This window comes from Schistocerca serialis, chromosome 4 (genome assembly GCF_023864345.2).
Source record: "Schistocerca serialis cubense isolate TAMUIC-IGC-003099 chromosome 4, iqSchSeri2.2, whole genome shotgun sequence".
NCBI classification, from domain to species: domain Eukaryota; kingdom Metazoa; phylum Arthropoda; class Insecta; order Orthoptera; family Acrididae; genus Schistocerca; species Schistocerca serialis.
The window spans coordinates 366,993,426-367,018,975 of record NC_064641.1 but is presented as its reverse complement, the minus strand read 5'-3'; the positions used below and the strand labels follow the sequence as shown (position 1 = coordinate 367,018,975).

The 25,550-nt window shown below is 42.8% G+C and overlaps 1 protein-coding gene across 1 annotated transcript in view; it reads right to left on the bottom strand.

Annotated features, from left to right (window-relative positions):
- LOC126474184 (mucin-5AC-like) overlaps positions 1 to 25,550 on the bottom strand; it is a 487,051-nt gene that overhangs the window by 267,751 nt on the left and 193,750 nt on the right. The gene's annotated exons all lie outside the window — the stretch shown is intronic.

Below are 25,550 nucleotides of genomic sequence, written 5' to 3'. Positions count from 1 at the left end.
ACTACATTTTATTTCCCTACAAAAATATCCTTTTCATTTTTTCTGTAGGCTTTATAGCTTGCACATAGAAAGTGAGAGAATGTACAAAACTCAGAAGTAATTTTTGAGGTGTTGTGGGTTGCATAAAACGTATCGGTAGGGGAAGCTGAGCTACCCTGTATAAGAAATGGTCCACAGTCCTCTATGCCACGTAGACAGGAAACCCTCATGTTCATTTTTAATACTCTTTCGAGGACTAGAGGTTTTATTTACAGTATACACTAAATAGTGCTGTTAGAGATATCGGCGCTGTTCGCATGTATCTTTTCTCGGCAGTAAGAATCCTGATTCCCACACAACTATAAATAGCGGCATCAATTATACCTCCCACAGGGAAAAGCTAAGATTGAGGGCACAATGGGACCTAAATAAGTGAAGCATGAAGAACTTCTCAGTTATCTACTGACAATACGGGGATTTCTTGTGTCATGCCTTTTGTGCAAACCAACATTATTGTTACCTAGATATATTGAACTCATATATGTAATAGTCTTTTCTCCCTGTCTTCTTAACTGGATTGCTTTTCAGTTATAGTTATCATATGTGATATGTAATAATTTTGAATGTTTGCCTAGAACGGGACTGAAATTATATGAAAACGTTTAGTTCGATCGCAACAGTGTATATAAGTTGAAAGTGAGAACTGCTGAAATGGGATTGCATGCGGAAAGAATGCTGTTGAAAATAAGGAGCTGACCTTCTTAAAGAACTAGTAGTAGGTAGGTTGACCGTAAATCATATATATTAAAAATTCTTGTACTACTTTCAGTACTTGAGATTTTGGCGATAGTGAATGCAACGAGCACTATGGGGAAGACTCAAGCAAGAATGCGTAACACACATAATCGATGTGTTTGGGATTATAGTGCATCCGAATGCGATAACACTGTCTCCGGACAGAAATAGAGGGAGACGTTCATCGAGACTGCGAAGAAAATTCGCCGTAAGGACGAAAACAGTTAAGGCTAATTGGAACAAGAAATATCTATTAACTGCATATGGCTAATGAATAGGCATTACTTTACCCTGTTATATGCAAGGACCTACAACAGTATCTGTTTTGGTTCATAGAAAGAATGTTGGGCGCGGTGTGATAACGTCGTGAGCGGGAACGAAAATCGAGAGGCAGCGCGGAAAAACACCGAAATGAAATCCGAGGTTTGCCATCGATCGCGCAGAAGGAATGGCGGCAGCTGTACAAACAAAGTGAGTTAATAGCGTGCTTAATACGGCAATTCGGGCCATGGAAATCTACCGAACGGCCCACCAAGCGACTACCTGCTACCGGCTGCGCGCCCCTGGCACTGTTATCGGAAAGCGACGAGATCTTTTGTGTAACGGCGACTAGCACTCATTGTCGCTGTCACCGGGAAACTTCCGTTCCCGAGACACACAGCACGCTTTTGAATTTAGCGCTACTGCACGGATTCCTGAGTGAATGCACCGAATGTACGACGTCATGCTGAAAAGTAAAGACTCCGAATGTTTTGTGTCAAGACTTTTAAAACCTTTTACATAAAACAAACTTTATTAAGATTTTACATCTTCATTGTTCTTGTGTACATATTTGTTTCTCAACATAGTCACCCTGGCGACGAACGTATTTCTCCCAACTAGAGACCAGTTTGTTGATGCCATCAGAGTAGAATTTTAGATTTTTTGACTGAGGGACAACCTCAACTCTTCTTGCACCACTTTATCATTGACAAAGTGAACTCCTTGGAGGCGTTCTTTAAGTTCTGGAAGCAGGTGAAAATCGGATAGGGCCATGTCAGTTCTGTATGAAGCATGTTCTATGACTGTGAACCTATGGCGTCGAATTGTTGTAGCTGTCGCAGCGCTCGTGCCTGGCCTGACATTGTCCTGCTGAAGAAGTAGTCCAACCCTTCAGATTCATGCTTTGAGTTTTCTGATGGTGTCGCAGCTGTTTATCACGCACAGACAGACTAACGTTACGCACCACCATGTTACCACCATGTTACAATTCGGGGCCCTCTAGCTACAGAGGATTGCGGTTACATCGGCCAAGTGGGAAATTCGGCCGAACAATATGCCTGGCGTGTTACACCTCAAGCGATATTGAGGAATAAAAGATTTCGAAGGCATTACTTTGCAGCATGTCCTCGTACATACAGGGTGTCAGAAGGAATTTCAAACGCTTTAGTAGGTAGCAGAATACACCAATTCGAATAGAACGTTATATGTAACAGAAGTCCAATTTTTATTAATTTCAGAAGGGCAGCTGATAGAATATAAATCAAACAACGTACACTTGTGAAGCAAAGGCAAATGATGGGATTCAAAGTCTCCAATTTCAGAGCAATCTCAGATTGTCTTGCAAACAACACGTGTAGCCCTCTGAGGTCATATTGAAGTTCTTTTACTGGGACAGCACCATTTGTAATCCGAATAATCAAGACGTCTCCTGTGCTTCCTACTTTTACTTTGCGGATTTAGTCTGTCACCGATTTCCATAGGCAAATATCTATAGGGTTCAAAATGGTTCAAATGGCTCTGAGCACTATGGGACTCAACTGCTGTGGTCATCAGTCCCCTACAACTTAGAACTACGTAAACCTAACTAACCTAAGGACATCACACACATCCATGCCCGAGGCAGGATTCGAACCTGCGACCGTAGCAGTCGCACGGTTCCGGACTGCGCGCCTAGAACCGCGAGACCACCGCGGCCGGCAATATCTATAGGGATCGCCAACTCCTCCACTATAGGGCTCGCCAACTTCTTCACTCCTCGGTTTGAAACCCCCACTGCTTTGCCGTAATGAAGGCCGAGGAACATGTATGGCATCGCTAACCGCAGTAAAACAGAATTAAATGTTACTTCATTAATTATTCTGTGTACATCTTGTTGGTGTATCTTCGTCGGCAGCTGGTGGCTTAGCAGGCCGGCCAAGAGTCTGCTGAACACAGCCGCTGGCTCGGGATGCTTTAGCTCGATGCATCAGTCTTGTGCTCATACCGGTGACTTCTTGTGAGTGGGTTGTCGCCCGTGCTGTTGAAGACACGCTGCGGCGGAAGCTCTGTGCGGAGATGATCAGGGCGAGTGTGTGCTGTCTCTCACACGCCTTTCTGGTAGTGTTGTGTTCCTCCCAGTATTTTTACCCATCAGACCGACCGCATTGTCGGATGGTATGAGGTCGCGTTGAATGCTTATTCTGGCCCCCGGCTCCGTAGGCAGTCTGCCCCAAACAACGTTGGAGTTCAGAGGGTCTGTGCCCCCGGCTGGAACGGTGTTGGTAGGCCCCTGGCTACCCAGCAGCGGCTGCTGGTGCTTGGGGTGTCTTCTATCGTCCGTGGCTATGCATCAGCGGCCACCTCGTAAGGCGGTAGGATCGTGACCAGTATTGCTTACAGTCTCACAGTCAAGATGTTAGAAAACAATAATCAGAGAACCGAGGGCGAGCTAGATGAATACCGTCGATCCTACTGATCAACTGACACTAGCCTAGCGAAGTGGAGTATTTAAAGCGTCGGTGAGAGGCTCTGGTTTTTCACATAATTCGTCACGACAGTATAGGTTCCGCTTTTTACTAGTTCTCAGCGATCTTCCGTTCTGCTACACTTGCTTAAACATTTGTTACGAAGTTTTAAATGCTTTGTCAAACATCTGATATGCACTGTTGCGTCCTGCTTAGCGTTTCTTACATAATGTTACGAGTGGAACGGAGGCAAGTTAGTCTGCACTGATCTAACAATTTTCCCCTGAGCTCGTTCGCACTCATACACAGAAGTATTGACGCCGCACTCTAGTGACCTTTAACAGTGTCGAAATGTTAAAACCTGGAGGCTGCCTTATGTTGACACTTGCGTATGGTGGAGCAACGCCGTTCTGTCTGGACTCAGGAAATTTCACTTTCTTGTTCCCTTACATTCTTGATGCGTAACAAATCTAAAGCGGGTAGGGTTCAGAGCCCTTGGTGGCCAAGAAACGTGACTATACCTGAGGGTTCATCTTCCGGGAAATGTTACATTTAGTTGACGCGTCATCTGCTCACTTGAATGTTCAACGATCCCATCATGTTGGAACGTCTTAGACGTCCTTATAAACAAAGAAACCTCTTTTAATAATGCTTGAAGGTCGTTTACAAGAAAGTCTAGGTAAAAGGACCATTAATAAATTTAGTAACTCAACAGCCCTGCCGGCCGGTGTGGCCGAGCGATTCTAGCCGCTTCAGTCTGGTACCGCGCGACCGCTACGGTCGCAGGTTCGAATCCTGCCTCGGGCATGGATGTGTGTGATATTCTTAGGTTAGCTAGGTTTAACTAGTTCTAAGTTCTAGGGGACTGATGACCTCAGATGTTAAGTCCCATAGTGCTCAGAGCCATTTGAACCATTTTTTTCAACAGCCCTGTTCAACCGATTATCTACCACACTGCACCAAATATTTACGAAGAAGCTTTCTTGTAAGGCATGCCGATTTTAGTAGGACCACCGATGTGACTTACAAGAGGTGCTGACACTGTCACAGGTAAAAGTAGCTTTAAACACCAGTAGACAGCGTAAATGGGACTGCTCAGCGATTTCGAATTAGCCAACGACAAAATTCCAATTTTCTACCTCCATCCCTTTCTCGAATGTGTTGAATCTGTTGTAAATGAGAAGGGTTAAGTCCATACATACTTATTGTCAGCCATAACCTTGTAACTTCAACACCGTCCATCCTTTGTTTAAGGACTACGTCCTGCCAACTGAATAATGTCACATTCTTCATCCACAATCCATTATTTTCAGTTTCAGGTAAGGGACTATACCGTTAGGAAATAGTCCTCCACATTCTCTACTAACAGAAGGAGCGTTTCCTCTATGAAACCCGCTCTTAAATACCATGTAGGCGCACACAGAATTTGTGAATACTTGCGGCATATTTAAACGATACGGTAGAATTGGTCAAGAAATCACAATCACAATTCAATTATGTGAACTCAAGCACAACTTCACAACTTTGACTCCAACAGTAAAATGATAATAGATAAGTGAACCCATATCAACTGTAGTATCGACATGCAAAACGAAAACTTACCTTTATAACCAGTGTATATCTGTAAGCAAGAAGAATTTGACACATGTTATATGGAAAATTTCATTTCAAACAGTCTGTACTACAGCGTCCTAAGATATTTGCTGTTCCTCCAGAAACACCTTGTATAGCATGTAATAATTCCTTTATTAGACGTACACCCGAATGAATTACAACGGCATTAGCAAACCTTGAAATTGTTATTTCTTCTCCCTGAAATTTTATTCGTTTTCTAAATTTGTCCTTGGCTTGCTTGAACAACATGAGGTAGGTTACAGGTTCACTCCGTTCCCAAGTGCTGCCCGCTTTCACCTCTGACTCTTACTACATTATAATTCCCTTCGTGAAGGAAGGCGGCCCAAGTTTCAGCCGGTCTGGGTATGCCCCTCCATTGACTGCAAGCAGCCAGTAAGATATTCTCTCTCCGAACTGCTAGCCACAATTTACAACTAGACTGCGAGAATCACTCTCCCGCATGCTGCATTGTTGCCATACTTCGAGACAATGCAATTTGATTCATAGAACGACCGAATTATTCATTCAATTCTCAGTGTTACTTTCTTGTACCAGTGTAACTATGAATATGTCGCTGTAAATGTTTCAGTGTGACTGGCAAATAAACATGTCAAATGACGGCAATAAACGTGAAGTGCTTCCATGCAGGCAAGTAGGTTCATTTTCCACATTTACAACTCTTTCGAATGTGGATCTGAAAGCGGGACTCCTATTCTTGACGTTTTGAAGACACAAGAGCGAACTGCAGAAGCTTGTGTCGGCAGGGGAAATGCACAGAGAATAGTAAACGAAAGTATCAGAGCTGTAGATACCTCTGGAAAACTTGATTTCGTGTCGCAGAGAAAGCATCGAAATCGCTAAAAACCTTTAACACTAATGAATGGTTTTGACAGTGATATTTTAAAGGGCTTCGTGTTTGAAATGTGTAAAGTAATGCGTACGAGACATCACAAAAACTTATTACAGTTATGCATGAGAAAATTGGCTTCAGAGATAGCACTTCGTCAACACAAATAATTTTAAAAGACATTGATTTCAATTGTGTTAAGAAGAGCGTTTTTGATTGAAAGGAGTAACATAGGTGCAGCACGAACCACATCCCTAATAAAGACACACGATACAAGAGGAGGACGTAGTTCAAAATGTATTACCTTGATGAAACATGGGTGAATCAGACTCATTCCATGAATACCTGCTGGAAAAAGACGGTTTTGAAGTTCCCATTGGAATAGGTTTTTCGAATAATTTTTCTGCAAGCTGGCTGCTCCTCTGGTTTGGTTTCTGAGAGTTAGCTTGTATGCAAGTTTAAGAACAACGGCAGTGGCTATCATTCGGAAATGAACACTGACAGCTTTAAGAAGTGGTTCACTGAACAATTCTTTTCATACCTTGCTTCGAAGTCAGCCATTGTGATTACCATGTTAGTTATCATTCAGTTGTTACAGAGAAAACACTAAATACAAACACCAGGAAAGCGGAATAGTTCACTAACTTAAATAAAAATATTCCGCACTTATAAGTCAGACTCGTGCTGAACTTCTGCAGCTTGTTAATTAACACTTCGGGAACCATGCACTTGGAGGAATATTGGGCCAAGGAAACCGGCCATTTCTGCCGTTACTTAAAGCGTTACTGGCACACTTATAATTGATATATCTTAAAGAGTAAAACTTACTAAAAAGGGGCCATGCTTCAAGATTTATTTTTTATGTTTACTCTAGTTCTTGGATAGATTACAAATTTTAAAATAATGATAAAGTGTAATTATCTTCCCAAGAAAAAAAATGCGAGGCGAGTTATTGAGCAAATTTCTTCCTCTTGAGCTTCCAAAATTACTTTATCACTCAACAAACGTGACCCATTTGAAGCGTAATCACAGAGAACTGCGGAACGTATTGAGCAAAAGGAAAAAATTACGTCAGTGATCATATTGGCTCAGACATAAACGACAGTAGCTATTACGTTCAATGTTTCTTTCGAAATAATTCTGGAAATGAGCTAAACAAGGCAGCACCAATCAAGAGGCGGGTTACGAGACTTCCGTACGTTGTTGTTATATGAAGTGGGTACAGTTTTAAAGCGACTGTTGGCTCGTGCGTCGATAAAAATCGCGGCCCGACATCTAATCGGGCGCGGTCTTCGTAACAGAGCCGTGGCGCGAGCTGTGTTCGGGCTTGATCTCCAGAAGTGTTAATACAAGTCACGCGACAGTACATACAAATTTGACTTTCATCCACGTGAATGTGGTCACAAAGTTTCGCGTTTGCCGACATATCACTGTCATTACAGTCCGATAGAATTAATTTGGACGCAGGTTAAAATATACGTGAGGGGAAAAACAAAACATTCAGTATAACAGACACTGGGTCGCTTGTACATGAAGCAATAGACAACATCCCCCTCGAGCGTGGGCGCACCGTGTGCGGCAAGCTGAAAAGTTTCAGAAAGAAGACTTTGACAGGATGAAGATCGACATAAGCCTTGAACCTGTCATCCTAAATTTACAGTCAGGTAGTTCAGATACGGGCTCAGATAGCAGTGACTATTGTATTACGATGTAAAGTTTAGAACCAAGTAAAGTAATGATTTTTTTGTTTTAAAAACTCATGGTTTAAATAATCTTCCAACATATCAATTGCATACAGGGTATACGAGAATTTCCTAGCCTTTATTGATTACATTAGGAATTTGTCTCTGATGAAGTATGTAGACTATAAAATGCCACATATTTCCTAAGGAAGTTAAGCTCTGCCCAGTGTGTTGTATGCCCTAATTACTCTCGAAAGTGCGGCTGGATAAATTGGTCAAAAATTCCGATATTGCGACGAGTAAGCCCCTGTCATTTTCAACACACGAACTGGAAAATGGCTCAGTATGACAGAAAGGGTTACCTGTCAAGATATCGGTTGTTTTCGACCTTATCGGTCAGCATTTGCTCGAGTTATTCATGGAAGATGGTTAGTTGTTTGCCTGGACAGTGGATCATAAATGTGTTCTCTCGCTCTAGTGTTGAACGAGTTAGTTTCCACTCATAATGCCCGTTGACAGCGAAGAACATGACAACATACTGACAATTCTTATGACAGTTTTTTCACTAGTATTTGCTATCAGTAATTCCCTTTTGCTCACAGTAATTTACATTTAACTACGGTCTGATACACACACACACACACACACACACACACACACACACACACAAATTATACACATGTAAAAAATTATATAGAGTAAAAACAGTTATCAAGCATGTATAATGATTTCGATTCGAGTTTGAAGTTAATTTTTTAGCGTATTTAATTTTTACTGATAATACAGTCCAAATCGCAGTAAATGACAATTGTCGCAACCAGTTTCGATTAAGTTATTGGACAGTCGACATTTTGAGAAAAATCGTATGGAAAGTTGTTAGAAGAGAGACAGGAAAAGTAACCACTGGGGTAGGTATATTACTATTAAAGAGAATGAGACCATCTTATCCAACATTACACAAGTAGCTAATGTATTTAACAACCTCTTCTTAAATGTAGGTGAAAAAAATGGGTGGAGTAGTTCAAAAGAAAAAGCCAAGCAGTACATGGAAGAGTCAGTTTTGAGAAATCCTAGTCAGATTAATTTTCATCTAAGAACCTCTTGTGAAATAAGGAAAAATCATTAAATCTTTGAAAAATAAATGTTTTGTTGGAGTAGATGACATCTCTAACAAGATATTACAACAATGTGGAGCAGTTACCGCTGATGTTCTGAGTCACATCTGTAATGCATCACTACCTCAAGGTCTTATCCCAGACAGGTTAAAATATGCCATTGTCAAGCCTCCCTACGAAAAAGGGGACACCACAGATGTTAATAATTACTGCCCAGTATCTTTGCTTACAGTATTTTCAAAAATCGTCGAGAAAGTAATGTACTCAAGAGTGGTTAGCCATCTCAACAATAATGGGATACTTAGTAAATCACAGTTTGGAATTTGAAAATGCTGTTCCAGTGAGCAGCAATATATAATTTCACTGCCAACATAATATTTTTAAACAGTAAAATGCCTCCAATAGGAATTTTCTGTTACTTATCCAAAGCGCTTGATTGTGTGAACCATGACATTATGTTACAGAAATAACAATTCAGTGGTATAAATGGAACAACATATGAGTGGTTTAAGTGATAGCTACAAGACAGGAAGCAAAAAGTTTCTTTATTTGGTTTAAGTGATTTAAAGAAGTTTCCCATTTCATCTTACTGGGATGAAACTACATTAGGTGTTCCACAGGGTTCGATCATGGGTCCCCTTCTGTTCTTGATGTATGTGAATGACCTTTCTTATATGAAACAAGAAGCTAAACTGACTCTGTTTGCTGATGATACAAGCATCATTATTAATCAAGTAAAAGAAACTCCAATAGAAAATGATACAAATAATGTCTTTGGATGGTTCATGGTGTGGGTTCCTGTAGTCATGTCCTAGTTCATGAACCACGGGCAACATATGAGTGGCCAAGTAAGTGGTCCCGACAGTCGGGATACCAGTTACTTTGGAATAAGGCTGGGCATCTCTGACATATTCTGAGTCGTGGTCACCTTTGTGCTCATACGGCAAAGACTACCAAATCCACCGGTTAGTCCCTCAGCCGTTAGGGGTAAAACCCAATGGGACTCGGGGCAAGTAAGGCTAGCAACCTGCTTCCCTGGTACTTTAAATATGATGCTGGCAACAATCAGAGCAAAATGCCTCGGACCTTTGGAGGTGACGGAGTCCCACCTCTAACCGACAAACCGGGGACTCCTAAGATACGACTTGGCAAACAAATGGTAATGAGATGGGGAGCTATTAATATCAATGGGGGCTACTCTGGGAAGAAGGTAGAGCTGGCAGAGGCTGCAAGTAAGATGGGGCTGGACGTTTTAGCTGTTAGTGACATTCGGGTAAGGGGTGAGAAAGAAGAGGAAATGGGAGAATACAAGGTCTACCTGTCAGGAGTCAAAGCAGGAATAGCACAATGGGGTGTAGGGCTTTACATCAGGAAAGAAATGGAACCCAGCGTAGTTGCAATAAGGTATGAAAACGACCGACTGATGTGGATAGATTTGACAGTGTCTAGCAAGAAAATTAGGATTGTGTCAGTATATTCGCATTGTGAAGGGACAGATCAAGATAAGATGGATAGTTTTTATGAGGCACTCAGTGATGTAGTTGTTAGAGTAAAGGACAAGGACAGTGTTCTGCTCATGGGTGATTTTAACGCCAGGATTGGAAATCGAACAGAAGGGTATGAAATGGTTATGGGTAAATTTGGAGAGGATATGGAGGCCAACAGGAACGGGAAACAACTCTTGGATTTCTGTGCCAGTATGGGCTTAGTAATCACAAACTCCTTTTTTAAACATAAGAACATTCACCGGTATACTTGGGAAGGCAGGGGAACCAGATCTGTCATTGACTATATAATAACAGATCAGGAATTCAGGAAGGCTGTGAGGGACACACGTGTATTCAGGGGATTCTTTGATGACACTGATCATTATTTAATCTGCAGTGAAATTGGGATTGTGAGGCCGAAAGTGCAGGAAGTCAGGTCCATATATAGAAGGATAAGAGTGGAGAAACTTCAGGATAAGGAAATCAGGCACAAGTACATAACAGCGATCCCAGAAAGGTACCAGTTAGTTGAATGTAATCAATTAAAGTCATTGGAAAAGGAATGGACAAGGAATAGGGACACAGTACTAGAAGTGGCTAAAGAATGTCTTGGAACAGTAGTGTGTAAAAGAAGGATGAAGCAAACAGCTTGGTGGAATGATACAGTCAAGGCAGCCTGTAAAAGGAAAAAGAAGGCGTATCAAAAATGGCTTCATACCAGAACCCAGGTAGACAGAGAAAGTTATGTTGAAGAAAGAAACAAAGCCAAACAGATAATTGCAGCATCCAAGAAGAAATCGTGGGAAGACTTTGGAAACAGGTTGGAGACTATGGGTCAAGCTGCTGGAAAACCATTCTGGAGTGTAATTAGCAGTCTTCGAAAGGGAGGTAAGAAGGAAATGACAAGTATTTTGGACAGGTCAGGAAAACTGCTGGTGAATCCTGTGGATGCCTTGGGCAGATGGAGGGAATATTTTGAAGAGTTGCTCAATGTAGGTGAAAATGCGATGAGTAATGTTTCAGATTTCGAGGTAGAATGGGATAGGAATGATGATGGAAATAGGATCACATTTGAGGAAGTGGAAAAGATGGTCAATAGATTGCAGTGCAATAAAGCGGCTGGGGTGGATGAAATTAAGTCGGAACTCATCAAATACAGTGGAATGTCAGGTCTTAAATGGCTGCACAGGATAATTGAAATGGCCTGGGAGTCGGGACAGGTTCCATCAGGCTGGACAAAAGCAGTAATCACACCAATCTTTAAACATGGTAACAGAAAAGATTGTAACAACTACAGAGGTATCTCTTTAATCAGCGTTGTGGGTAAAATCTTCTCAGGTATTGTTGAAAGGAAAGTGCGAGTATTAGTTGAGGACCAATTGGATGAAAATCAGTGTGGGTTTAGGCCTCTTAGAGGTTGTCAGGACCAGATCTTTAGCTTACGGCAAATAATGGAGAAGTGTTATGAGTGGAACAGGGAATTGTATCTATGCTTTATAGATCTAGAAAAGGCATATGACCGGGTTCCTAGGAGGAAGTTATTGTCTGTTCTACAAGATTATGGAATAGGAGGCAAACTTTTGCAAGCAATTAAAGGTCTTTACATGGATAGTCAGGCAGCAGTTAGAGTTGATGGTAAATTGAGTTCATGGTTCAGAGTAGTTTCAGGGGTAAGACAAGGCTGCAACCTGTCTCCACTGTTGTTCATATTATTTATGGATCATATGTTGAAAACAATAGACTGGCTGGGTGAGATTAAGATATGTGAACACAAAATAAGCAGTCTTGCATATGCGGATGACTTAGTTGTGATGGCAGATTCGATTGAAAGTTTGCAAAGTAATATTTCAGAGCTAGATCAGAAATGTAAGGACTATGGTATGAAGATTAGCATCTCCAAAACGAAAGTAATGTCAGTGGGAAAGAAATATAAACGGATTGAGTGCCAAATAGGAGGAACAAAGTTAGAACAGGTGGACGGTTTCAAGTACTTAGGATGCATATTCTCACAGGATGGCAACATAGTGAAAGAACTGGAAGCGAGGTGTAGCAAAGCTAATGCAGTGAGCGCTCAGCTACGATCTACTCTCTTCTGCAAGAAGGAAGTCAGTACCAAGACTAAGTTATCTGTGCACCGTTCAATCTTTCGACCAACTTTGTTGTACGGGAGCGAAAGCTGGGTGGATTCAGGTTACCTTATCAACAAAGTTGAGGTTACGGATATGAAAGTAGCTAGGATGATTGCAGGTACTAGTAGATGGGAACAATGGCAGGAGGGTGTCCACAATGACGAAATCAACGAAAAACTGGGAGTGAACTCTATAGATGTAGCAGTCAGGGCGAACAGGCTTAGATGGTGGGGTCATGTTACACGCATGGGAGAAGCAAGGTTACCCAAGAGACTCATGGATTCAGCAGTAGAGGGTAGGAGGAGTCGGGGCAGACCGAGGAGAAGGTACCTGGATTCGGTTGAGAATGATTTTGAAGTAATCGGTTTAACGTCAGAAGAGGCACCAATGTTAGCACTGAATAGGGGATCATGGAGGAACTGTATAAGGAGGGCTATGCTCCAGACTGAACGCTGAAAGGCATAATCAGTCTTAAATGATGATGATGATGATGATGATAATGTCTTTGGAAAAGTTATTGATTGCTTTTCTGCGAATGTGCTTGTCTGAACTTTTCTACTGTAAGGAGAACAGTTCCTTCAGTAAATACAACATCAAGAGAAGTCAGTAGCCAGGGAAAAGCATGCTAAGTTTTTAAGTGTACATATGGATGAGAATCTTTGTTGGAAAGTTCATGTTTTGAATCTCCTAAAGCGACTAGGTTCAGCAACTTTTGCAGTCAGAAATTGCTAATTCTGAAGATATAGAAATTAGCAAGCTAACATACTTTGCATACTTTTACTCTCTGATGTCATACGGAATAATATTTTGGGGTAATTCAACACCTAAGCAGAAAGTATCCTTTCTCAAAAGAAAGTGGTTAGAAGGTGTGGGGCTCATCTTATAGGCATCTATTTAAAAGATCAGAAATTTTTACTACAGCCTCACAGAACAGTACATTTACTCAGTAATGAAATTTGTCCCAACAACGTGGACCAGTTTAAAAACAACAGACACATCCATGATTACAGTACCAGAAAAAAAGATAGATTTACACTATCCTCCACTTAACCTATCTTTGGCATAAAAAATAGTATTTTCATTATCTCCAAATAAGACGTGTTTGAATTTTACGATCATAACATATTACAATGACGGTTCGGTAATATTCGATACAGTGCTTTCTTTGAGGGAGCTGTTACATTTTATATAAGTCAGAGCAGATCCAACAATTTAGACATTATTGCCTCTCCCAAGGATCTTATTCTCAAGGAATGTCTTTTTCTCTTTATGTCTTGTCTCAACTCTGATATTTCAGTGATCTGCCTAATTCTTGTCTCAGTATTGCATCCCTTATATCTTAATCGACTGAAAATATCCACCCCTAATACTTCACATACCTTGAATGATATTACGAGGGTTATTCCAAAAGTAAGGTCCGATTGATTGCCAAATTGAAACCACAGTGAACATCAGAAATGTTTTACTTGTAGCAATTAGCTACACCTTTCAGCTACTTCTCTACGTAGTCGCCGTTCTGACTTAGACTTTTGTCATAGCGTTGTACCAACTTTTCAATAGCCTCATCATAGAAGGCAGCCGCCAGTGCTTTCCGCCAATTCTCCACGCTGGCCTACACCTCGTTGTCTGTGTCAAAATGTTGTCTTCAAAGACAGCGGTTCATGTGACCAGAGATGAAACTCAGGGGGAGACAATTGCGGACTGTATTGTGGGTAATCTAACATTTCCATTTGAAAACGATGCAGGAGCATCTTCATTGCCCCTGCAGAATGCGGCTGAGAATTGTCGTGAAGACGAAACAGCACGACAGTTATGTAATGTTGGCTGCATAGCTTCAGGCGAAATTTCTCACCAGGCCCTCGTACTTGGCGGCAGACACTATTTTCTAGACATCTTTACGCACTCACTGCGAGCTCAGAAATGAGAAGAGCGACGTGATGCTAACTGGGGTTATACTAGAGACACTACCCAACACATCTGTGCAAAGCCTTATCGGATTTTCATAGTCGTTTCCATTTCGCGACCAATCGGACCTTACTTTTGGAATAACCCTCGTACTTTGGAACACCGGCCGTCATTGTTAGAATTAAACATCCTATGTAGTTGAGAACTGAATAAAATAAAAGTATCGTTTAATCCTGGCAATAATAGCCAGTGCAGCAAACTTATATAATTCATAAAAAATACCGTGTCTATGGACTAAACTGCAACGATTGTACTTCACATACCTACCCCTACCAATGTCGTTTTATACAACAATCACTTCTATACCTAACCTTCAAAAACGGCGCCTGAGTTTTTCATATTCTCTCCTCGCTACACGCAAACTATTAGTCAAGGACCTTGCTGTAGGAAATTTAATGTAATTACATTTTGTACTGGGATATGTTTCAGTAGAGTCCGTTGTTTTCGAGTTATTCGAGAAAAACATACGAAAGTGCCCTTCAAATACACTCCCATCCCCACATTCAGCCTCCTCCGGTCAGGATTTCCAGAATGTTGTTCATGGCACTCCTACCATTGCCAAACAGTTGCGAGTGCATGAATTACTTCCCACGATCGAAATATTTGGGCGTCATTGAATACCTTATTAGGCCACCCGTTTAGTCGAGTACTTACAAATTGACGTTTGTGAAAATTTTACATAAGAGTTTTGTGAATTTTAACAGGATAAAGTAAACGATTGCGTCGTTGTATTCGTATTACGTTAAGTATGTACCTATAAGTGTTAAGTCTGAATCGAATTGTTAGCGTAACGTTTACAAATGTCATTTTCTTTAATTTTTCTGACGGGCACGTTTAAAATAATAAAATTAACTAAATAGCCCGCTGTGCTGGTGGCGTAATAGCCCAATCAACGGAGACCAAATAAGGTCTAACATCGGGAATAGTTCATGTAGTTGGAAATATTTGCACGTTAATGGAAGGGAGTGCCACGAACTACACACCAGAGATCCTGACTGTTGAGTTATCAATGTAGATGTGGAGTTGTGATTCAGAGCCGTTCTTCCTTTCTTGACTGACTCGATAACCGTGACATCCAGCGAAGGGGTATCTCAGTACAAATTTTACCTATGTTTAATTTCCTACAAAAATGCCCTGTTCATTTTCTCTGTAGCTGGAAGGATAGTATAAAAAACCCGTTCTTGGTTTTTGAAGGGCAGATATAGGGTTGCATAAACCACCATGGTAGGGGCGGCTGAATCACACGTTAAAGTTCGGGATATGAGTATACTGTGTTCTACAAGTGATATTTTACTGATATCGCAGTATTTTTCAATTTGGTTCTTTGTTTCAGTTACCAGTCTTCTCTAATACGGGCCGGCCGCTGGTGGCCAAGCGGCTCTAGGCGCTTCAGTCCGGAACCGCGCGACCGCTACGGTCGTAGGTTCGAATCCTGCCTCGGGCATAGATGTGTGTGATGTTCTTAGGTTAGTTAGGTTTAAGTAGTTCTAAGTTCTAGTGGACTGATGACCTCAGATGTTAAGTCCCATAGTGCTCAGAGCCATTTGAACCATTTTTTTCTCTAATACGGAAATAACATTGTTGAGTGTAACGGCTTACTAGGTGTTAGCAACTTACCAAAAGTCTTATGAAAGGTGGAATGAAATCGAGCCTGATTACGTCTGCAATAAAACTACTCGCACAAGGATAAGAGTTGCACTAAATGCGTATGAGCAAATATTGTCTTCTGCTGGCAGCCCATTACTTCATATATTGCACGCTTTCCTTGTATATTAAAAAAAAATACATTCAAAATTGTATAAAGTGTCATTTCACTAAACAACTATTTTCTAAGAAGTCCTGTATGTTTATAAAGAACGTGCATTTCTGTTTCAAAGTAATAGACGTCTCGGTATCGCGGTAAGTAGGGAAAGGTGCGTTATGGCCGCCACTTTATGAGAAATTGAATTTTCACGAAACCATGTTGGCTGATACTAGCTTGCCATTGCAATTTGGGTGCATAGATCCTGAGAAATCAATACCCATAACAACCACTTCTGGCAGTAATAACGGCCTTGATACGCCTGGGAATTCACACAAAAAGAGCTTGGATGGCGTGTACAGGTACAGCTGCCCATGCAGCTTCAACACTATAACACAGTTCATCAAGAGTAGTGACTGGTGTATTGTGACGAGCCAGTTGCTCGGCCACCATTGACCAGACGTTTTCAGTTGGTGAGAGACCTGGAGAATGTGCTGGCCAGGGCAGCAGTCGAACATTTTCTGTATCCAGAAAGGCCCGTACATGACCTGCAACATGCGATCGTGTATTATCCTGCTGAAATGTAGGGTTTTGCAGGGATCGAATGAATTGTAGAGCCACGGATCGTAACACATCTGAAATGTAACGTCCACGGTTCAAAGTGCCGTCAATGCGAACAAGAGGTGACTGAGACGTGTAACCACTGGCACCCCATACCATCACGCCGGGTGATACGCCAGTATGGCTAGTGATACACCAGTATGACGATGACGAATACACGCTTCCAAAGTGCGTTCACCGCGATGTCGGCAAACACGGATGCGACCATCATGATGCTGTAGACAGAACCTGGATTCACCCGAAAAAAATGACGTTTTGCTCTTCGTGCACCCAGGTTCGACGTTGAGTACACCATCGCAGTCGCTCCTGTCCGATATGCAGCGTCAAGGGTAACCGCAGCCATGGTCTCCGAGCTTATAGTCCATGCTGCTGCAAACGTCGTCGAACTGTTGGTGCAGATGGTTGCTGTCTTGCAAACGTCCCCATCTGTTGACTCAGGCATCGAGACGTGGCTCCACGATCCGTTACAGCCATGCGGATAAGATGCCTGCAATCTCGACTGCTAGTGATACGAGGCCGTTGGGATCCAGCACGGCGTTCCGTATTACCCTCCTGAACCCACCGATTCTTTATTCTGCTAACAGTCATTGGATCTCTATCAACGCGAGCAGCAATGTTGCGATATGATAAACCACAATAGCGATAGGCTACAATCCGACGTTTATCAAAGACGTAAACGTGATGGTATGCATTTCTCCTCCTTACACGAGGTATCACAACAACGTTTCACCAGGCAACGCCGGCCAACTGCTGTTTGTGTATGAGAAATCGGTTGGAAACTTTCCTCATGTCAGCACGTTGTAGGTGTCGCCACTGGCGCCAGCCTTGTGTGAATGCTCTGAAAAGCAAATAATTTGCATATCACAGCAGCTTCTTCCTGTCGGTTAAATTTCGAGTCTGTAGCATGTCATCTTCGTGGTGTAGCAATTTTAATGGCCAATAGTGTAGTAAGGCATCACACCAAATATTCATAAGTGAGAAAGAAAATAATGTACAGAAACTTTAAGTATTTTTCTGAAGGCTTAAGTAGTAACCACGTCTTCCTACCTAAGGGGGCATATGGCCATTGGGATTCAACAGGGTAACATGTTTGTCGGACATTTTTTCTAGGTGGTTCAAATGGTTCAAATGCCTCTGAGCACTATGGGGCTTAACATCTGAGGTCATCAGTCCCCTAGAACTGAGAACTACTTAAGCCTAACTAACCTAAGGACATCACACACATCCATGCCCGAGGCAGGATTCGAACCTGCGACCGTAACGGTCGCGCGGTTCCAGACTGTAGCGCCTAGAACCGCTCTGCCACCCCGGCCGGCTTTTCTACGTGTCTTGATGCACTAGCATCTGAAACTATACTAAGCGGCTGCAGCATACCGTTTGAAATCGGATTCTTGTATTAGGTCAATTAGAATAGGAAAGAGGTGGTTTTAATAATATTAATTCATTACTTCAAAAACGTCACAAAGGGAGAGAATGACGGGAGATAGCTTTGTATATAAAAGGGTTTAGAAGTAAGGCTAACCTGTAGATGGGGATAAATCACTTGGCCACCTTTCACGACGAGTAGAGTGACAGCTTTTCCCGATAGGATACCACGTCGGCATTAGTGGTTCAGACATGAAAATATGAAACCGAGAAAACCGCAAGGAACTTCACTTTTAGGTAAAAAGATAATATAATAATTGATATTGAAAAAAATAGTGATACTCCACAGGCAACTGCGTAACAAGGATAATATGAATGTCTTATATTTCATCAGACTACTGGAAAATAGAAAAGTTGTTACGAAAATGTAACGGAACAAGCTTCCTCTGCCAACACGCTGACAATTGTGATGTACGGTACAACAGGCTGACCACTTATCGGTAGGCAGCGGCTGCATTTCTCGCCCTGGTGCACTTATCCACACATTCCCCTAATGATGTAAGAGTACTAACTATAGGGTGAAATACAGATTACCATGTGGCGTACTTTCACTAGTTATAAACATTGTGTATAATATAGCGTAAATGAGGTGTAAGGGCTCCACACCATATATAGGCACCCTATAAGTCAGCACTGAATGGTTATTGTTGGTCTGTCTCAACAGTAATGTTAACGTTCTTTGAACAGCGACACTAAATAAAAGAGGATAGAAAGTGTGTTCTGGAGCGAGTCCTATTAGGTTGCTCAGTAAGGTGAGCACGAGGATCCTAGTCTCCTGGGAGAGTGATTTTTGTTTTTCATTAATTAATCTCTCTCGTTATGCTCATCACAGAACCATAGCGAGTTACCTCTGGCGAAAAGAAGTAGTACTGTAAACGTCATGGCCATGTATGAAACAAAGAACGAGTTACCCAAAAGCAAAGATGGAAGAGATTCATCACTCTGTTAATACTGAATACATTACCGACAGGATTTCAAAAAGAGTAGGTACATACTATAAGTAGCGCTAAGTGACATGAATGTCTCCAAGCCATAAGCTTCAGTTACCTTTTAATCCCGAAAAAATGTTCAGAAGATGAATCTTCGTCTGGGATTGATCTAATCAGGAAGGTAATACCTGTCGATGATCAGATAAAGAATATGGGTCACAGTGAAATCACATTCTAAGAATCATTTCAATATCAATCTTTGCCGTTGCATCAGACACCAGACTATCGTGGACGGTGATTTCAGGAAAACACACTACATAATGAAACTACCATTATAACTGCAGAGGTTCCCACTTAGAAATTGAGCAATTAGACCTTTCGCAAATTTAGAACGTACGTCCTGTAACTACCGACCTGCTGTATTAGCTATGAATATGTCCAAGTTATGTAGGTTAAATACCGTCTTTTTCGACTGTAACGAAGTATAATTAAAACCAAATGCGTCTCGCTTTATTCTTAAAAATCTTCAGTGGTCAGGTATTCTTTTTATTTCTTGCGCCATTCTTCACGTTTTTTTGCGCATCTGTGATACATTTCAGTACACACCACTTTCACTATAGCTAAATATGTTCACGTTTTTGCGTCTTGAAGAACAACTGCCGTCTCGTCATTCTATACAGTGTGTTTTAACATCCAAACGAAGTGCACGAAATGACGAAGTCACAGCTAGTCTTTGTCACACAAAAACTGTAATATATTTAACTGGAATATATTTGGTGTTACTGAAAGAGCTGTGTACTGAAATCTATCACAGATGTCTAGAAGAGCGTGAAGAATGGCGTAAGAAACAAAAAAACCGACTACTGCAGATGCTTTAGAGTAAAGTGAAACGTGTTTGTCTTAATTAGACTTTATTACAGACGCGAAAGACGCTATTTAGCCTACGTATCTTGTATAACTGCGACTGCGGAAAAAAGAGACCAAAAACCAAAGACGACAACTTATATTAGCATGTAATTGATTTGTCTCTAATGAAAAGCCTGTTTTGTAACAGAAAATCTTTGCTATGTGCTCCTTCTATGCACTTAGTGATGGACGTACTAATCTCAAACTCTGACCATTTTTTTCGTGGCGTTAAATTGTTAAAAACGGTACGGATTGGTACAGTCCTCTGACTGTTACCTGAATGTTTATGAAAAATGTATAATTTCGGACATTAGTAACGCAAGCTGGACATACTTTGCAATATTGTGAAGTTTGAAATGGGAAGTCTTCTCACAATTTGAAACAAGGAAACTTCAGTGAAGACTCATCACATAAATAAGGATTTCATGCTTTTTTTCTGAGTATATGAAACAAGCCTGACTACATAAATTTAGTTCGATAATATTGTGTAGGATTATGCTCTGCAGAGAAGGTAAATCAGGTAGAAATGTAGTATATACAAAGTGCTTTAATTAATCTGAACGTACAAAATTTGAAGTTTTGTAGTATCCCTAAACATCATCCAAAATCAAGGATATACAGGGTGGTCCATTGATGGTGACCGGGCCAAATATCTCATGAAATAGGCGTCAAACGAAAAAGCTACAAAGAACGAAACTTGTCTAGCTTGAAGGGGGAAACCAGATGGCGCTATGGCTGGCCCGTTATTTGGCGCTGCCATAGGTTAAACGGATATCAAGTGCGTTTTCTTAAATAGGAACCCCCATTTTTATTACAAATTCGTGTAGTAGGTAAAGAAATATGAATGTTTTACTTGGACCACTTTTTTCGCTTTGTGGTAGATGGCGCTGTAATAACGATTTTAGACGAACAGTTGGTAACAGGTAGGTTTTTTAAATTAAAATACAGAAAGGTTCTTCCAGATCTTTGCTATGTGCTCCTTCTATGCACTTAGTGATGGACGTACAGTCTATATTTTTGCTAATCTCAAACTTTGACCATTTTTTTCGTGACGTTAAATTGTTAAAAACGGTACGGATACATGTACCTTTGTAAACTTATCATTTATGAGAACGCATGCTGTTACAGCGTGATTACCTGTAAATACCACATTAATGCAATAAATGCTCAAAATGATGTCCGTCAATCTCAATGCATTTGGCAATACGTGTAACGACATTCCTCTCAACAGCGAGTAGTTCGCCTTCCGTAAATTTCGCACATGCATTGAAAATGGCTGACGTATGTTGTCAGGCGTTGTCGGTGGATCACGACAGCAAATATCCTTCAACTTTCCCCACAGAAAGAAATCCGGCGACGTCAGATCCGGTGAACGTGCGGGCCATGGTATGGTGCTTCGACGACCAATCCACCTGTCATGAAATATGCTATTCAATGCCGCTTCAACCGCACGCGAGCTATGCGCCGGACATCCATCATGTTGGAAGGCAGTGAAACATCTTTTAGTAACATCGGTAGAACATTACGAAGGAAATCAGCATACATTGCACCATTTAGATTGCCATCGATAAAATAGGGGCCAATTATCTTTCCTTTCATAATGCCGCACCATGCATTAACCCGCCAAGGTCGCTGCTGTTCCACTTGTCGCAGCCATCGTGGGTTTTCCGTTGCCCAATAGTCCATATTATGCCGGTTTACGTTACCGCTATTGGTGAATGACGCTTCTTCGCTAAATAGAACGCGTGCAAAAAATCTGCCATCGTCCCGTAATTTCTCTTGTGGCAGAACTGTACACGACGTTCAAAGTCGTCGCCATGCAATTCCTGGTGCATAGAAATATGGTAGGGGTGCAATCGATGTTGATGCAGCATTCTCAACACCGACGTTCTTGAGATTCCCGATTCTCGCGCAATTTGTCTGCTACTGATGTGCGGATTTGCCGCGACAGCAGCTAGAACACCTACTTGGGCATCAACAGATGTAGCAGGTCATGGTTGATGTTTCACATGTGGCTGAACACTTCCTGTTTCCTCAAATAACGTAACTATCGGGCGAACGGTCCGGACACTTGGATGATATCGTCCAGGATAACGACCAGCTACATAGCACTCGACCGTTGGGCATTTTGATCACAATCGCCATACGTCAACACGATATCGACCTTTTCCGCAGTTGGTAAATGGTCCATTTTGACACGGGTAATGTATCACGAAGCAAATACCGTCCGCACTGGCGGAATGTTACGTGATACCAAGTACTTACATGTTTGTGACTATTACAGCGCCATCTATCACAAAGCGAAAAAAGTGCTCCAATAAATCATTCATATTTCTTTAAGTACTACACGAATATGTAATAAAAATCGGGGTTCCTATTTAAGAAAAACGCAGTTGATATCCGTTTGACCTATGGGAGCGCCATCTAGTGGGCCAACAACCATAGCGCCATCTGGTTTCCCCCTTCAAGCTAGACGAGTTTCGTTCTTTGTAGTTTTTTTTCGTTTGATGCTTATTTCGTGAGATATTTGGCCTGGCTACTATCAATGGACCACCCTGTATAATGCACGAATGAAATTTCCGTTAACAACAACTTCTCCTAAGCGGTCATTCTGCGTTATTAATATGAGAAATATACTGCACCCTTATGACCAACTAACGGTATTTAATATAGAGATACGAGTAAATGAGTGCCCCCCCCCCCAAATTCTCTAAGTCCCTCCAGATCCTTCAGCGTCATGCACTCCACCTCGCCTTCCGTATACGTCTCCCATCCCCCACGAGAATCCTCTATGATCTCATTCCTTTCCCCCATCTGCTTCTATTCCTCGAACATATCCGCATCCTCTACACCTCCCGCCTCCTTCATCCCCCTCACCCCCTGGTTGCTCCTCTCCTCTCCCATCCCCACCCCTGCCACGTCTTCACTGTTGTGTCCCCCCTACCCTCCATCTCTACACCTTTCATCTCCTTTCCCAAGGTGGCTTCCATCAACTCCCCTCCCGGATGATTCCCTCTCTACCTCCATTTATCCCTCCTATCAACTCTGATCCTCACTCCCCCACCTTTCCTCTGTCCTTTTCCCGGGCTCCCTCTCCCCCCCCCCCTTTCCATCCTATTTTTGCCCACCTCCCTTGTCTCTGCCCCCTTCTCTCCCCCGAGTCCTTTTGCGTTTCCCTCCTCTGCCTCCTCTCATTTCCTCTCACGTCTGCCCTGCCCATCTCCCCCTTTATGAGCCCTCTCCCTCCTTGGTTCCCCCCCCTTTTCGTTTTTTCCTTCCTCCCTCCTTGTTCTTCCCCCTCCTCCAGGTCCTCCCCCCCCCCCCCCATCTGCCTTTGGCTCGGGAGTGTCATCTTTGTCTGCCATTTTCGTGCAGTGTTTTACAGTGAGTGTTCCGTGTTCTGTTTTTTTGGAAGTGCTGCGAACGGCCATCATACTGTTGCTGGGTGTGCTTTTTATCTCTTTCGAACAGAAACCAGACTGTCGCCATGTTTTTTAATTGTGTGTGTACTATGTTACTTGTCTGATTCCTGTGTCTTTTATTAACATTGCCAACCCCTTTTGCTTTCTGTTTTAACTTTCCGCATTTTTCCGCCATTTTACACTTTAAGTCACCGTTTTATCGCCTGTTTTTCTTGTTTCTTTTCTTCTTCCGTTTTTTAAAACAATGTCTGTAGGCTGTAGAGCAGCGTACTAAGCTGCTGCCAGCCCTCCCCCTTCAGTGGGAATTCAAAATCAATAAAGAAACAAAAATAAAGAAAAAATAAATGAGCAAGGAGCCTATGACCGTGTGTGGCATTCCGGTCTCCTCTTCAAGCTCCAAACCTTCGCCCTTCCTATTAACTACGTCCGTCTCATTGGCTCCTTTCTTTCCCAACGTCACTCCTACGTCACTATCCATAACACGGATTCCTACACCTTTTTCCCCTCCGCTGGTACCTTTTGTATATGGCGGACATGCCGCCGCCTTCACCCCCATCTACCTTCTCCAGTACGCCGATGACACCGCCTTCCTTGCCCTTCCCCCACCCTGCAGCGCTCCCAGCGCCTTCTCCAATCCCATCTTGACCGGTGCACCGCTTGGTGCAACCAGTGGTTGCTTAAGGTCAATTCTTCCAAAACACAGGCGATCATTGTAGGCAAAACTACCCCTTCCTTCCGCCTCCTCGATTTCTATATCACCATCTATGGCCGTCCTATCGGCCTCACCCCCACCCTTAAGTACCTTGGCTTCACCCTCGACCGTCGCCTCTCTTGGACCACCCATCTCCGGACAACCCAAGCCAAGGCACGCTCCCGGCTCCGTCTCCTCAAGCTCCTTTCTGGCCGTATATGGCGTCTGGGCCCCTCCACCATCCTCCACACCTATAAATCCCTCACCCCCCCTATCCTCTGCTACGCCCATCCTGCCTGGATCTCCGCCCCTCCTACCTTTTACAAATCCCTTCAAATCCTTGACCGCCATGCTCTCCGCCTCGCCTATCGTATCCGTCTCCCCTTCCCCACGCAGATCTTGTACGATCTTATCCTCGAACGGATGCGGATCCTATAAACCTCCTGTAAACAAGATCCCCCTCACCTGCTTGTCTCTCACATCCTCTCCCACCCCCATCCTCTGCTGCGCCTGTATTTGCACATCCCACCTGCTCTCCATCTCTCCACCCTCCTTACCCTCTCCCAAGGTGGCTTCCGCCAGCTCCCCTCCCTGATGATGCCCTCCTCCCCTCCATCTACGCCTCCTATCAACTTTGATCCTCCCCTCCCACTTCCTCTGTTTTTTCCTTAGGGCACCCTCTCTCCCTTCTCTCTCCTTTCCCTCCAGCCTCCCTTCCTCCACCCCTCCTCCCCCAGGCTTCCTCTACCCCCTCCTCCCTTCATTCCTCCCACTATCCCCACCTGCCATTGGTATCCCTGCTCTCCCCTCTCCCACCCTCACCACCTTCCTCCCCTCTTGGCAGGTCCCCGGACTCGCACACGCTCAGTGGAGATTCGCGTGCCGGAGATCATCACCATCAGTTTATCGTGTGTGTGCCATCGTGTTTGTGCTTTAGTGTTTTTCGCCATCACGCTCCTTCGTTCACCTGTACCGTCTAATTCATCAGTGTCCATGTGCAGTGCCACCAGTTTCTTTTGGTGTCTTCGCGTGTGAATGGCTACGTGTTCTTTGTTTATGTGTCTACTGTTTTTTGCCCCACAATTTTGTTCTGCCTGTTCTGTATCTCCATTGTTTTTTCAATTGTTAAACTTGTGGCTGAAGAGCAGCATAGTATGCTTTTGCCAGCCCACCTTATGTAAAGGTGTTTAAATAACAATAAAGAAAAAAAAAGTAAATGAGCCTCGAACATATCCACATACTCTACACCTCCCACCACATTGAACCCCCTCACCCTCTGGTTGCTCCTCTCCTGTCCCAACCCCGCCCCCTGCCACGCCTACACTGTTGTGTGCCCCCTACCCTCCATCTCTACACCCTTCAACTCCTTTCCCAAGGTGGCTTCCATCAACTCCCCCTCCCTGATGATGCCCTCTCTCCCTCCATTTATCCCTCCTATCAACTCTGATCCTCACTCCCCCTCCTTTCCTCTGTCCTTTTCCTAGGCTCCCTCTCCCC